The sequence below is a fragment of the Triturus cristatus genome, chromosome 12 (genome assembly GCF_964204655.1).
Source record: "Triturus cristatus chromosome 12, aTriCri1.1, whole genome shotgun sequence".
Taxonomy (NCBI): domain Eukaryota; kingdom Metazoa; phylum Chordata; class Amphibia; order Caudata; family Salamandridae; genus Triturus; species Triturus cristatus.
The window spans coordinates 496,525,487-496,538,844 of NC_140595.1; the positions used below are offsets into that span (position 1 = coordinate 496,525,487).

General features: G+C 49.2%; 1 protein-coding gene across 12 annotated transcripts in view; it reads left to right on the forward strand.

Annotated features, from left to right (window-relative positions):
• Window positions 1-13,358, forward strand: part of CYLD (CYLD lysine 63 deubiquitinase) — a 434,005-nt gene that overhangs the window by 40,676 nt on the left and 379,971 nt on the right. The gene's annotated exons all lie outside the window — the stretch shown is intronic.

The window sequence follows — 13,358 nt, forward strand, 5'->3', positions numbered from 1 at the left end:
TAGATAAGGGAAGGGAGTGGGCGGGTGTCACTTTAGTGTCCCTGGGAGAACGGGAGATGGTTCCTAAGATCCAGGTGCCCGCAAATACCACAAAGTATGGGCAGTGGGTCACCATCAACGGCCAAAGAGGGGAGGCTCTGAGAGACACAGGAGCCAGTATGACTATGGTACGCAGCCAACTGGTGTCTCCAGAGCAGGTGATTCCCGATGTACTCCACCCTGCCGCGATGGCTGACGGCAGAATGGGCCACTATCCGGTGGCCGAGGTTCCATTTGAATGGGAAGGGGTTACAGGGTTGCTTCGAGTTGCCGTAAGCCCTGCCGTGCCAGTCGATTGTCGGCTGGGGAATGACATGGAGCATAATGCTTGGAAGGAGGTGGAATACCGGACTCATGCGGAGATGCTGGGTACACCTGACTGGGCCTGTGTCAGCACAGGGTCTGCGACTACCCGGAGGGGGAGTTCGTTTAGGCTGGAGCCTGTAACAAAGGCACAGCCGGCTGCCGACCAAGGGAAGAACCGAGGACAGGAGGAGCCTGCCTCGGCATCTGCGCCCCGTGTGACGGATAGGCCACCGGAGGTGGTGGACCAGGAGTCCGCGGAGGGGGATGTTACCGAACTGGAGAACCTACCCATCCCGGCGAAGTGGCACATGGAGGGAGGGCCGACCAGGGAGGAATTCTGCAAGGGCCAGAGGGAGTGTCCTACCCTTGAGGGACTGAGGCGACAGGCCGAAGCCCAGGCAGCAGGGAACGTTGAGGGGAACTATAACATTTACTGGGAGGATGGCCTTCTCTACAGTGAACCCAAGGCACCCATGCACGGATCGTCACAGGCCTTGGTTGTCCCTCCACGTTATCGAGCCTTTCTCCTGGAATTGGCTCATGAGATCCCCTTGGCAGGACACCTGGGGCAAGACAAGACCTTTGCCCGGCTTGTCCCACACTTTTATTGGCCTCAAATGAAAGTGTCGTCCGACACCTACTGCCGGACGTGTGTGTCTTGTCAAGCCAGTGAGAAAACAGGGGTGAAGCTGAAAGCTCCCCTGGAACCACTTCCTGTCGTTAGCACCCCCTTTGAAAGGGTGGGCATCGACATTGTGGGTCCGTTAGATCCGCCTACTACAGCTGGTCACAGGTTTATCCTGGTTCTGGTGGATCATGCCACACGGTACCCAGAGGCTATACCTCTGAGGACCATTACTGCACCTGTTGTGGCTAGGGCCCTGATGGGAATCTTTACCCGAGTGGGTTTTCCCAAGGAAGTTGTGTCTGACAGGGGGACCAACTTCATGTCAGCATACATGCGGGCCATGTGGAAGGAGTGTGGAGTGACCTACCGGTTCACCACCCCTTACCATCCCCAGACCAATGGTCTGGTGGAGAGGTTCAATAAAACCTTGAAAGGCATGATCAGAAGTCTGCCTGAAAGCCTGCGGAGGAAATGGGACGTCCTCCTACCCTGTCTATTGTTTTCTTACAGGGAAGTGCCCCAGAAGGGAGTGGGCTTCAGCCCCTTCGAACTTTTGTATGGGCACCCTGTGCGTGGACCTCTCGGCCTGGTGAGAGACGGATGGGAAAGAACTCCCAGAAAGCTTCCCCAGGACGTGGTGAGCTACATGCTGGCCTTCCGGAGCCAAATGGCTAAGTTGTGGAAGCAAGCTTCTGACAACTTGGAAGCCAGCCAAGCAGTGATGATGGCGTGCTATGACCACAATGCTCATCCGGTGGAATTGGAGCCTGGCCAGAAGGTGTGGGTGATCGAACCAGGAGAGCTTAGCGCCCTCCAGGATCGCTGGTCAGGACCCTTTGAGGTGTTGGAGAAGAAGGGTAAGGCTACCTACTTGGTGGATCTGAAGACCCCTCGCCAGCCCCTACGGGTGCTGCATGCCAACCGCCTCAAACCCCACCATGAGAGGCCCGAAGTCATATTGCTGATGGTGACTGACGGAGCAGAGGACGTGGAAAGCGAGCCTCTCCCCGACTTATTTGCGTCTCAAGAGAAGGATGGGTTGGTGGAGGGAGTGATTCTCTCCCCGTCCCTAACTCCTGAACAGCAGGAGGACTGCCGCCAGGTCCTGGGGCAGCACTCTTCGTTGTTCTCCCTTGTTCCGGGTAGGACTCACCTGTGCGTCCATGACGTGGACACAGGAGACAGCCCACCTGTGAAGTCAAAGATCTACCGGATGACAGACAAGGTGAAGGCCAGCATTCACAGTGAAGTCACTAAGATGCTGGAACTAGGAGTGATTGAACCTTCCAGCAGCCCCTGGTCCAGTCCGGTGGTATTAGTACCAAAAGCTGTACCACCGGGTGCCCAACCGGAACTGAGGTTCTGTGTGGACTACCGGGGACTGAACTCAGTAACCAAGACTGATGCTCATCCGATTCCAAGGGCGGATGAACTGATTGACCGGCTGGGAGCGCCCCAATATCTGAGTACCTTTGACCTTACTTCCGGGTACCGGCAGATCTCTCTGACTGATGGAGCTAAGGAAAGGTCAGCCTTCTCCATGCCCAAGGGTCACTACCAGTTCTGCGTGATGCCCTTTGGGCTCAAGAACGCACCTGCCACGTTTCAGCGTCTGGTGAACCAGATCCTCTCCGGAATGGAGAGTTTCTCTGCTGCTTATCTGGACGACATTGCCGTCTTCAGTAACAGCTGGGAGGATCACTTGCGTCACCTGCAAACTGTTCTCCAGGCCCTGAAGCAAGCTGGGTTAACGATCAAGGCCAGTAAATGCCAGATCGGGCAGGGGTCGGTAGTGTACCTTGGACACTTGGTGGGTAGGGAAGCGGTGCAACCCCTCCAGGCGAAAATCGAGGCCATCATGGCCTGGGAACCCCCCAAGACTCAGACTGAGGTCCGAGCTTTTCTGGGCCTCACCGGATATTACAGCCGCTTCATGAAGGGGTATGGTACCATTGTGGCCCCCCTCACGGAGCTTACGTCCAAGAAGCAACCTCGACGGGTAGTCTGGACGGAGGCTTGTCAGCAGGCCTTTGTGAAACTGAAGCAAGCCATGTGCGAGGCCCCGGTCTTAAGGGCCCCAGACTTTTCCAAGGAGTTCATTGTCCAGACGGATGCATCGGAACATGGCATTGGGGCAGTGTTATCGCAACTCAATGAAGAGGGTCTGGATCAACCCGTGGTCTTCCTAACCCGGAGACTACTTCCCAGGGAACAGAAGTGGAGTGCAATAGAGCGTGAAGCCTTTGCAGTGGTATGGGCTCTGAAGAAGTTGCGGCCATACCTGTTTGGCTCGCACTTCCTAGTTCAGAACGACCACAGACCCCTTCGGTGGCTGATGCAGATGAAGGGGGAGAATCCCAAGTTGCTAAGGTGGTCTATCTCCCTACAGGTAATGGACTTTCAGGTGGAACATCGGCCTGGAGTGGACCACGCCAATGCAGACGGTCTCAAGGTATTTCCGCCTTAGTGATGAGAACGCCCAAGGGGTTGGGTAGCTCTCCCCACTTTCAGCTGGGGGGGACGCGTGTTAGACCTGTCAGCCCTTTGGGTGGTCCCTCCTCATCATTATTTATTTTGTCCCACTTTTGCCTCAATCCCTGTTATAATTTTTTCCTTTTTGGGAACCACCAGACTTTTTAGTGTTGATGCAGGGTCAGGGAGCCATTTTCCCTACCCCTGGAACTTCTGTCTGAGGGCCTGAGACACAAAATGGTGGCCATCCATTGTCACCTGTGACATCACCAGAACCCACTGGAGGTTTCTAGAACCTTCTGTAACATTCTAGAACCCTGTGACAGTGGGAGGCAGTTTAGAATGTTGGGAGGCCATCTCAGAGTGGCAGTTGGCAACTGACTGGAGAAGAGAGAGGACAGATATAGAAGGAGGTCGGAGTAAGGCAGCAGGGGTGGAAACCAGTGCTTGGAGTGGGGTCCAGAAACCCACCCTTGATGCTAGTCCCTACTGACCAAGCCCAGCCTAAAGCCCTGTGTGGGACCAAGACCAGAAGAACCATCTTTAGGAACTGAACATTTGAAACAGGCCTTCAAGAGGAAGAACAGCAAGTTCCTGACCTGTTCAGTGGTGTCCTCCTGGAGTCCTGACGTCGAGAAGCCTGGAGACCTGGGGCCTGAGGTAGAGAAGTGGCGCTGACAGAAAGCAGACGTCGTACCCGGAGCCGCCAGAGGTCGAGTGAGGGCGCCGACGGAGGTCGTGGAGAGGCGCCGGAGGTCGAGTGGAGATTCACCCGAGGTCGAGGTGAGGGCACCGACGGAGGTCGTGGAGAGGCGCCGGAGGTCGAGTGGAGATTCACCCGAGGTCGAGGTGTGGCGTCGACGGGGGAGTGAAGTCCGCCCACCGGAGTCGCCGGAGACTGAGGTGAAGCGCGCCGGAGGTCGGGAGTGGAGATCGCACTCCGGAGACACCCGGAAGTGGGGAGACCATGTCCCTGCGACGCCGGAAGGCGACATCGAGTCGAGACCGCCCAGCGACATCGAGTCGAGACCGCCCAGCGACATCGAGTCGAGACCGCCCAGCGACATCGAGTCGAGGCCGCCCAGCGACATCGATCCGGAGCCGCCTCACGGCGTCAACATGGTGCCGAGCGGAGCCGATCATCGTGAAAAGGGCAGTAAGTGGTAGAGGGGGCGTCTGAGGCCCCGTGGAGCCCTAAAAGACCATTCTAGGGGCTAGAGGGGTGTTAGAACCAGCCTGGGAGTGCCAGGGGTGAACTAATACTGGTTCAGTGACATCTGTGAGGGGCTGTGTAGTTTGGAGGGCCAGATCTTTATGTAACCCTTGTTCTGCCTCAGCTTAGGCCCCAGCCTTGACCAATCTAGGTGGGACACCCCCATGCCATCCAAATGACCACAAGCTGTGTATGGGCAAAGTAAGACCAAGTTACCTCATGAAAGTGATCTGATCTGTAACTGTCATTGATTGCTTTTCCTTATTTAATGAAGGTGCTTTATTTATTGTCTTCCACTAATTTATTCTTGCACTGTATTTATTGTCTGACTGTATTTATTTGCCGTCTGTATTTATTGCACATCTATTTATTCTTTGCTTAATGAGGACCTGAACCTATTTATTGAAATCCCAAAGTAGCATTGTTTATTTGACCTGCTCTTTTAAAGGACAATCCTATTGTATTGTATTTATGTTATGAAACCTGCAACTAAGAGAAAATAAGATAAAGACATATATATTTTCATCTTGTCTTCCATAATTTTTACGGTGTAGTGTCGTTTTTGGAACGGATGAACGCATGGTTATTGTGAGGGTGTGACGTACGCTTAACACGGTGCCTGATCCCCAACCACTCGAGCCAGGCTACCACTGTGCTGGGAACCTGGTGACTGCTAACCCGGTTGCCCGGTTTCCAACAGCGTTAATTCTGAGTCAGTACCGAAGGCGAGCATTATGGTTTTCATTTTCCTAACTTTTTAAGTTGTAACGGACATAGAAACCTTTATCCAACAACAACAGTACATTTCCCAGTAGGCACGAGGAAAACAGTAGTCCATACCGGCCAGTAGCATTCCATCTCTTAGTATGCACTTCTTACTGTTTAGGCTCTAACCGCTTTCTTTGTTGCTCCCTCATCAGTTAAGTGCTGCCGCCTTTTATGCTATTATAAATGTGTAGGCTAAAGCTGTCTTTTGTTACTGGCTACCAGATTGTAGTCCTTGGTTTTTTCTCACACATGTGCCTTTCTCACTGCTTGAAATGCAAGTGAGCACGGTGATAGTGCCCTACCTGCTCTACACTCCACTCCTAATCACTGTAGATTTCTTTCATGGAAGGCCCTGCTTTAAATTCTAGTAAATGCTGGACTCTTTGGGTTTCTAAAGATCTGATTATTTGATCAGACCCTTGCTTCAGTTAATGTTTCAGCACTGGTGGGTCTGTTTGTGATCAAAGTTATTGCTGGTACCTAAACACGCCAGGCTTGGGTAAATTACCTCATATAAGATTCAGTTTGGCACACTGCATAGGCTCTCCTTTTGACAGTTCTTCGGCCATTAGTAGTGGTCGGCCCCACTTAAGTTTGACAACCGTCTAACCTCTAACCCAGAGATTGAAGGGTGTTACAATGCCCCTTGTGCTCTTAGCACTGATCTTCCTTGGTACTGGTGCCTAATGATGGTTATGGATTTTCGACTCCCATATACATCATGCAGCAGGGAGATCATGGTTACTTTGATGAGGAAACCAGGGATGACACAGTTATGGAGTTGGACACTGGTGGACACTGTCCTTTGATATCTTACATTATGACTATTTGTAGGGCATACATCTCACCTGGGAGGCCATTCAGGCACTAGATAAGGAGGATACTAAGCTGTCCGAGTCTGAAATCTAGTTAAAGAACGCTGTTTTCAGTTTGGTGCAGAATTCAAGGACTGGGGTGCTGATCCTGATGTGCCAGGGAAGGCAGGTCTCGGCTCTGGGCGTGAGGTGCGGCCCTGGGTCTGCTGATGTGGGGCATGTGAGTGAGCAGGAAGCTGACCAAACATAGGTTTGTAGTTGGGTGTGAAAATTGATGCAGCTGTTGAGATCAGAGTGATACCAAAGGGGATGATGGACGGAGCGTTTGAGCAAATCAAACACTCACCCCCAGTCAACTGATCTGGGTTTAATCCATCATCATTCTTTTGCTCACTCCACCACCCCAGTTCAGACATGGCCATTTGCAAATCAGTCTGACCCTCTGCCTCATGGGAACAGTCCAGCCCGAACTGCCAAGCCATGTCTTCCCTGGACCGGAAACAAGCATCCTGGGAGCCAGTGGAGCTCTTATAGGTGCAAGAGGATGTGTGTGTCTGGTGAGAGCATGAGCATGAGTGTAAGTCTAGCCACTGAGTTTATGAGCTAAAGTGTTTGATCACATGGGCTGGGATGCAGACATATAGTGCGCCTCTTTAGTCCAGTTTGCTGGTGTTACCGAACTCGGTGATGTTTCAGAATATGTTGATTGTGAGCCATTCGGGGATCTCTAGAGTGTAGAAACAGAAGGAGGCAACAGCGTTAACTGAGATGGTCATTGAGAGTTGGTTGTCCACCACTGTACCCTGGTTCTTGACTTGTTTGACTGGGCAGGGCATTGGTCTGAGTGCTGCTGGCCACAAGGTAAATTTCCATAGAGAAGAATTCTTACCGAAGAGTACCACTTCTGTTTTGTCTGTGTTGCATTTCAGACAGGTGGTCTTTGTCTAGTTTACGATGTAAGACATGCATGAGGTAAAGTTGGTCTAGTTTTTGGATGTTTTGTTGGAAAGGGAAAGGATGAACTGGGTGTCGTCTGCATAGAAGATGTTGTTGATTATGTGGGATCAGGCGATGTTTGTGAGCAGTGCCATGTGAACCTGAGAGATGATCCTTGGGGTACTCCGCAGATGAGTTTTACGTCAACTGAGGTGTATGGGGCCACGATGACTGAGAGGGTGTATCTGGAGAGGAAGGAGTAGATCCAGCAGAGAGCAGCCCCTTGTTTGCTGGCTTTAGGTGGAAGCACTAAATGAGTATGGGCTGGGAGACATTCTCGAAGGTGGCGGGTAGGTCGAGTAGGATGAGAGCTGCGGTGTCCATGATTAGTCAAATATTTTGGTGGCAATGAGAGCAGTCTTGCACTGTTTTGGCCTGAATTCAGGTTGGGTGGGGTCGAGGAGGTGATTGTTGTTCAAGTCATCAGCCAGTTGTTTGTTTATGTCTTTCTCCAGGACTGGCCATATAGGGTAGCAAGGAGATAGGCCGGTAGCTAGCCAGAGTCTTAGGGTCTGCTGAGGGTTTCCCCAGATGGGAGCATGGTGTCGTGTTTCCATGCATCTGGGAAGGTGGTTGTTTTGATGAAGTTGTTGAGTATTGGGATCAAGGCTGTGCAGCTGGGGGTCCAGTACTTTGGTGAAGATAAAGTGTGTCCAGATATGTGATGGGACTCCTAAGTGAACGGATTGCATGGTCGCTGCAGTTTCTGTAGATGTGATGATAGGCCAGGAGGTCTTGATAGTGTGTGGGGGGGTTCATCTCATCGGGCAGGAGGGCTGTAGTGCTGCTGATCTTGTGGCTGACAAAGTGGAACAGCTGGGTAGAGAGGTCCTGGGATGGGATAATGGCTGTGAAGCTGGCAGCGGGTGAGATGAAATCCTTTACAATGGCAAATATTTCTTTGACTTGTTTGTGTTGTTTTTATTGCATTTGTCAGTGCTGAATACTTTGATCTGATTGGTTGGACTTGTAGGTGCTTTTTTTCAGATCACTTTTATGCACACTACACTTTCTAGTTGGTCCTGAGGAAGCGCCACGGATCCGTTTGGACCGCAGGGGCGCAAAACATGTCGACCACATTGACCACATTGTAGTTCCCGGATGGGACATTAATCCCACTAGGGTAACAGCTAACCTACGGGTTTTTTTAGCTTGTCAAGGGTGCCATTCCCTTATCTTTATTAAACAATACCTTTTGAGCAACCCTTAGACAATTTTAATCCATCACGTCACACACACGACTGCACCACTACTAATTTTAGGACCCAAACCACACACCCGCATGCACCAAACGGCGTTTTCTCTAAAAAGATCTCTGCTAAAGTGACCCTTCGGGGGACCCGTAGGGCATTGCAGCGCCGGCCCGACGAGGAGCAAAACTCCCGATGATGAAGCATGACACCTTTCGGGGTGTATGAGGGCAACAAGAGAAAATAAGCTCTGCTTCCCCTTCCAACCCTTGGGTCTTATATAGCCTAGGACCCTCTTTTCTTACGCTTTTTTAGTTTCCTTTTTTTCCTCTACTTCTTTGGAACAGTGTGTCCTTTTTTGATTGATGCTTTTTTGGTTTCACCATGTGTCTGTCTCCATCAGCATTTGAGGTCCTCGTAGTGGCACATGGTTAGTCTGACTTATTTCATGTAGCAGCTCACTAGCTACTCACCATCCTGGTGATGGTTTTGAGCAGGGCTAAGATAACGATGCAGGAGGAGATCCAGGTGTTGGCGATGAACCGTGAGAGGTTGTGGTGGTGTTGTAGTTGGCGGGCTTGGAGCTCTGTGGTCCATGTTTCTTTTGAGATCCTGTTCCAGTCTCTTTGGGTGGTTTCGGGAGGGGCCGTTCTGCACTGGTGGGGGGGGGGGGGGAAGGTTGAAGCATAGGAGTGTGTGGTCGATCCAGGTGAGGTGGTGGGAATGTTCACTATGATGTCGTAGAAGTTGGTGACAGTAAGACCAAGGAGATGCACGGTGGCATGGGTTGGGAGTTTCTCTCATTGGGTGAGTCAGAGTGTGGTCTGGCTTCTCAAGGAGGTTGTGGGTGTTAGCGTTGGTGAGTTCCTACAGGTGGTAGTTGTGGTTGCCAAGGAGTATGAAGGAGTTGCAGTAGTGCACCAGGGGAACTCTGGAATCCAAGATGGAGTTGCCGAAGTCTGATCATGTCAGGCCAGGTGGCCAGCAGATGAGGCATCTGCCATGGCAGAGGTGTTAAATGTGCAGTTTCAACACCAGGAATTCCAAACGCTCACTGTTTGCCGACATAATGGAGCAGTGGATGTTTTCTTGATAGCTTGTCTTCATCCGGGTAGGTAGCTTCGGACATGTCTAACAATATTATATCCGTGATGATTGCCATGGCAATGTCGAGGGATCGATGGAGTGAGTCAAGTTTTTGTCAGGAAGAGCAGGTCTAGTGAGAGGTTGTGCAGGAGGTCCCAGACTTCTATGGCATGTCTGACGAGCAAGCTGGCGTTGAGGCAGGTCAGTGTGGGCCAAGGGCTGTGTGGTTGGATATTTCGAGAGGTGAGGGGCTGGTGGGAGGTGCGGGTGGAGAATGCACCTTCTGTGTTGGCCTGGGGGGCCCATCTGCAACCCTGGGAGGCGGGTCCGGGTTTCAGGCAATGGAGGACTGCTGCAGACTAGCGTCTGAGAGTGTGGTGGTTAATATAGGACCAGAGGCTCTGGCACTGCGAGCGGGCAGGGCATGGATTAGACAATTGGTTTGCCATTAGCGCCTTGTGGTGCACCTTCTCCTCGTCTGCACTGCGGCTGCTTTTAAAGTAGGAGCAGTAGGGAAGAGGAGTTCAAGCGGTGGTGCATAGGGTTGGAGTGATTGCCAGGAAAACAGCTGAGATAATAGTGTACGAAGGCGAGAAAGGAGGCAAAAAGTAGAGAAAAACAATGCAAAAAGCAGAGAGAAAATAGGCCGAACAGCATAGAAAGCGAACAAGAGTGAGTGAAGAATAGGTAAAGAGGGAAGAAGCAAAAGAGATGAGTGATAGTGCAAAGAGTGAGAGAAAAATCGTAAAGAGGCAAAACGAACAAGAGCTGAGCAAGAGTGAGAGAAAAAGTGGACAAAGAGGCAAAAGACCGGTATGAGGGAAGGGAAACAAGCTGAAAAAGTAGGAAGGCCAGACAGAGGAGAGAAGTAAGGGTGCCGGCCTGGGAGCCTTAGGATAGCATTTGAGCTGGGTCTGAAAGGGCCAGGACCGGGCACAGGGAGGTGGGTAGGCAGGAACTAGCAGTGCCCACTTAATATGTGGCTAATCATCTCAGGAAATCCTTAGATCAAGAGGTCAGGGCTAAATTGAAAGCTGAATGCCCCAGCCAACCTCTGAGAGGAAGGTTTCTGCAACTCCCGAGAGCCACAGTAAAATGGCTACATTCCTTTCAAAATTCTTAAAGGATCCTAGAAAGAACATTGTTAGTTCCTGGCGAGCCTCCCAGGATAAACCTCTAAACATGATACTAAGATCTTGGACATGTCAGGAGGTGAGTTAATCCAGTTCACCTATCTTGCCAAAGACCCTGTTTGGTTAGCCGCAAGGTACTGTCTTTCTATTGGGCAATGCGAGCCATGCCATCTCCTCCAAAAGACACAGGTCCTTGCTCATGAAGGTTGACTCAGGCATCCTTGCAGTGTCTGAGGCAGATCCAGTAGTACAAAGTGGCTGTTTAAGTGACCCCTTCCCGAAAGAGCTGGGCAATTATTTGTCCACCTTCAATTCCTAAGAGCTCTGTAAAGAAAATCCTAGGCTAAATGGGTTTTGGCTGGACTATCTGAAGATGAGGATGGTCAGCGAGCCATTTCCTGTTCCACGGCTCTACACAAGGTCAACTACTCTGCTGTATACAATGATAAGACCATACCCAATTCAGAGGTTTTTTTTCCGTCCTGAGGAGCGAATAGAGGACGTGGCTTAGAGGCTCCTTCAGGGGCAGCAACTGCTGGCAGTAGGTACTTTATGGATACTCTTAAGTATCATCTCTTCTTCCTCTGTAAAGGTTGGGGGGTGTTTGCTAATAGCAACTCTGTTATATACCTATATTTTGTATACTCTGCATAGTAAATCATCTGGAAAAGAACAAACGGTTCTGTGGAACTCCTTTGTCTCTAATAGTAAACTCGATTACTATTCTCAACATAGATATAGTCCATTTTATATTATTAAAATGGTGCAGACGGGGCAATGCTCAGTGTGCAGTGGTGTGCAAAAGTAAAAAATAATACATGTATACATTAGGGATTTCCTATATATTCCTCTCTATACAGCAATAATACAGTGTGTGTTCCGTAATTGTTGTCTCCAATTTCTTTAGGGTAACAAGTACATCACTCTCAGAAAATACCTAAAAGCATGCTTACTCCTTTAGTTTCTTCGGAGTGGGCCATCAAATAATCCTCACCTACGTGTTCTTAATAGTGATGAAAATTTCCCTTGACTTTAGCTAGGAATTTTTATGTTCTATGACATGACCGGAGGTGCAGATTATGCTGGTTTCAAGTTTACGGATTACTAATGAAGCCACTACATTCACTGGCCTAAAGTGGAAATTATTTGGAAATGGAATCAAATGACCAGTCTGTCTGCTTTATGACATCCTCCACTGAGCTCCCAGAGAGAATTCCTTGGATGCCAGAGCACCTCTAGGGGTGAACTAAATCTAGATATGTCTATCCCCACTTCATGCATTACCCATTTAAACCCATTTAGCTATGCTGGGGGAGGACACCATCTTAAAAGGTTTTTTATGGCAATAAACAATTGCTTAACTCCTGGATGTCCTCCGTCATGGCTTCGTAACCCATAGTACATTTGATTGCACATAATTTCAGGGATTCCTTAAATTCAGGGTAAAAAATAACACTGGTATTTGATTTTGTTCTTCTCAAAATTGAGAATGTGACTCCATGTCGGGTGAACATCTACCTAAAAAGGCCTAGGGCTCCAACATCCAACACTCTTTTGTGTAAAATTAAACAAAGGAGCAAAGCTAACTTACCCGAAAACTCCTTTCTGGAAAGATGCAAGTTAGTTTGCCACATGAGAAACCAAATTCAACACTTGATTGGCATCCTGCAAATGGGAGTACTTTATCATCAAGGGTACAGGTAGTCGCATCTCCCTGAATAACCTGCACACTAAGAGATGTTGTTCCTCAGTCATACAGTCACATGGCCTGCTGAAATGACAGACCGCAAAGTATTTACCGACCTGTAAGATTGGCTCTCCATGACAACTTGCGAAATACAATTTAAAATGTGGACAAGGCTTTACCCCACAGGATTGAAGCTGTGTTCACACACCAACATAATCATCTTCCCCAAACCGACTTGTATCAATTCACTGTGCTATCCGACCAGGCTTTCCTGATGAGATCTTGAACGTAATCAGAAAGGCCAAGGAGCATACAACATTCCCTGTAATCCTCCATTCCATAATCTGGAAACAAACCTTCCAAGACTATGCAATGGCACACTCCTTTCAGTTTAACACAATGTTCAGAATAATGTTTAGGTGGTAAAGATGGATCGGTGAACCCCAAGAAAGTTCCATCAGAACTGCGAACTGTACTTGTGACTTCCAGATCGGGGTGATAAAGATCAACTCTGCAACCTGCCTCACCACTTTGGCTGCGACCCACACAATCATGGCGAGTGTGGAGAGGCATAGTTGATCACCATCATTCACACTTGAAGGAAAGGGAATTTTTCTTCAATGAGAACCAAGGGTGGTTCTGTGAACCAAAGGAGGTTGGACCACTTTAACTAATGAACAGAAAAAAAAAAACTCACGTGTAACCTTTTTAAAGAATATTTCATAGAAAAGAACAAAAATAAATAATTCATTCCTCCTTAAATTATTTCATTTAAACCATCAATGTAAATAGTGTATAAGATTGTACATCGATACAAGACACCAACAACATACACAGAATAAGAGTGCACATAATTAAAAACGGGACATGCATGCACAAATGACATGAGTGATACAAAAAACGGTGTGTGTGTATGTATATATATATCTATCTCTATATATAAAATAATCTGAGCCAACTCCTTTTTTTGTTGTGAAAATGGAAGCCAATGTATATATATTTTTTAAAAATTTAATTGATAATAC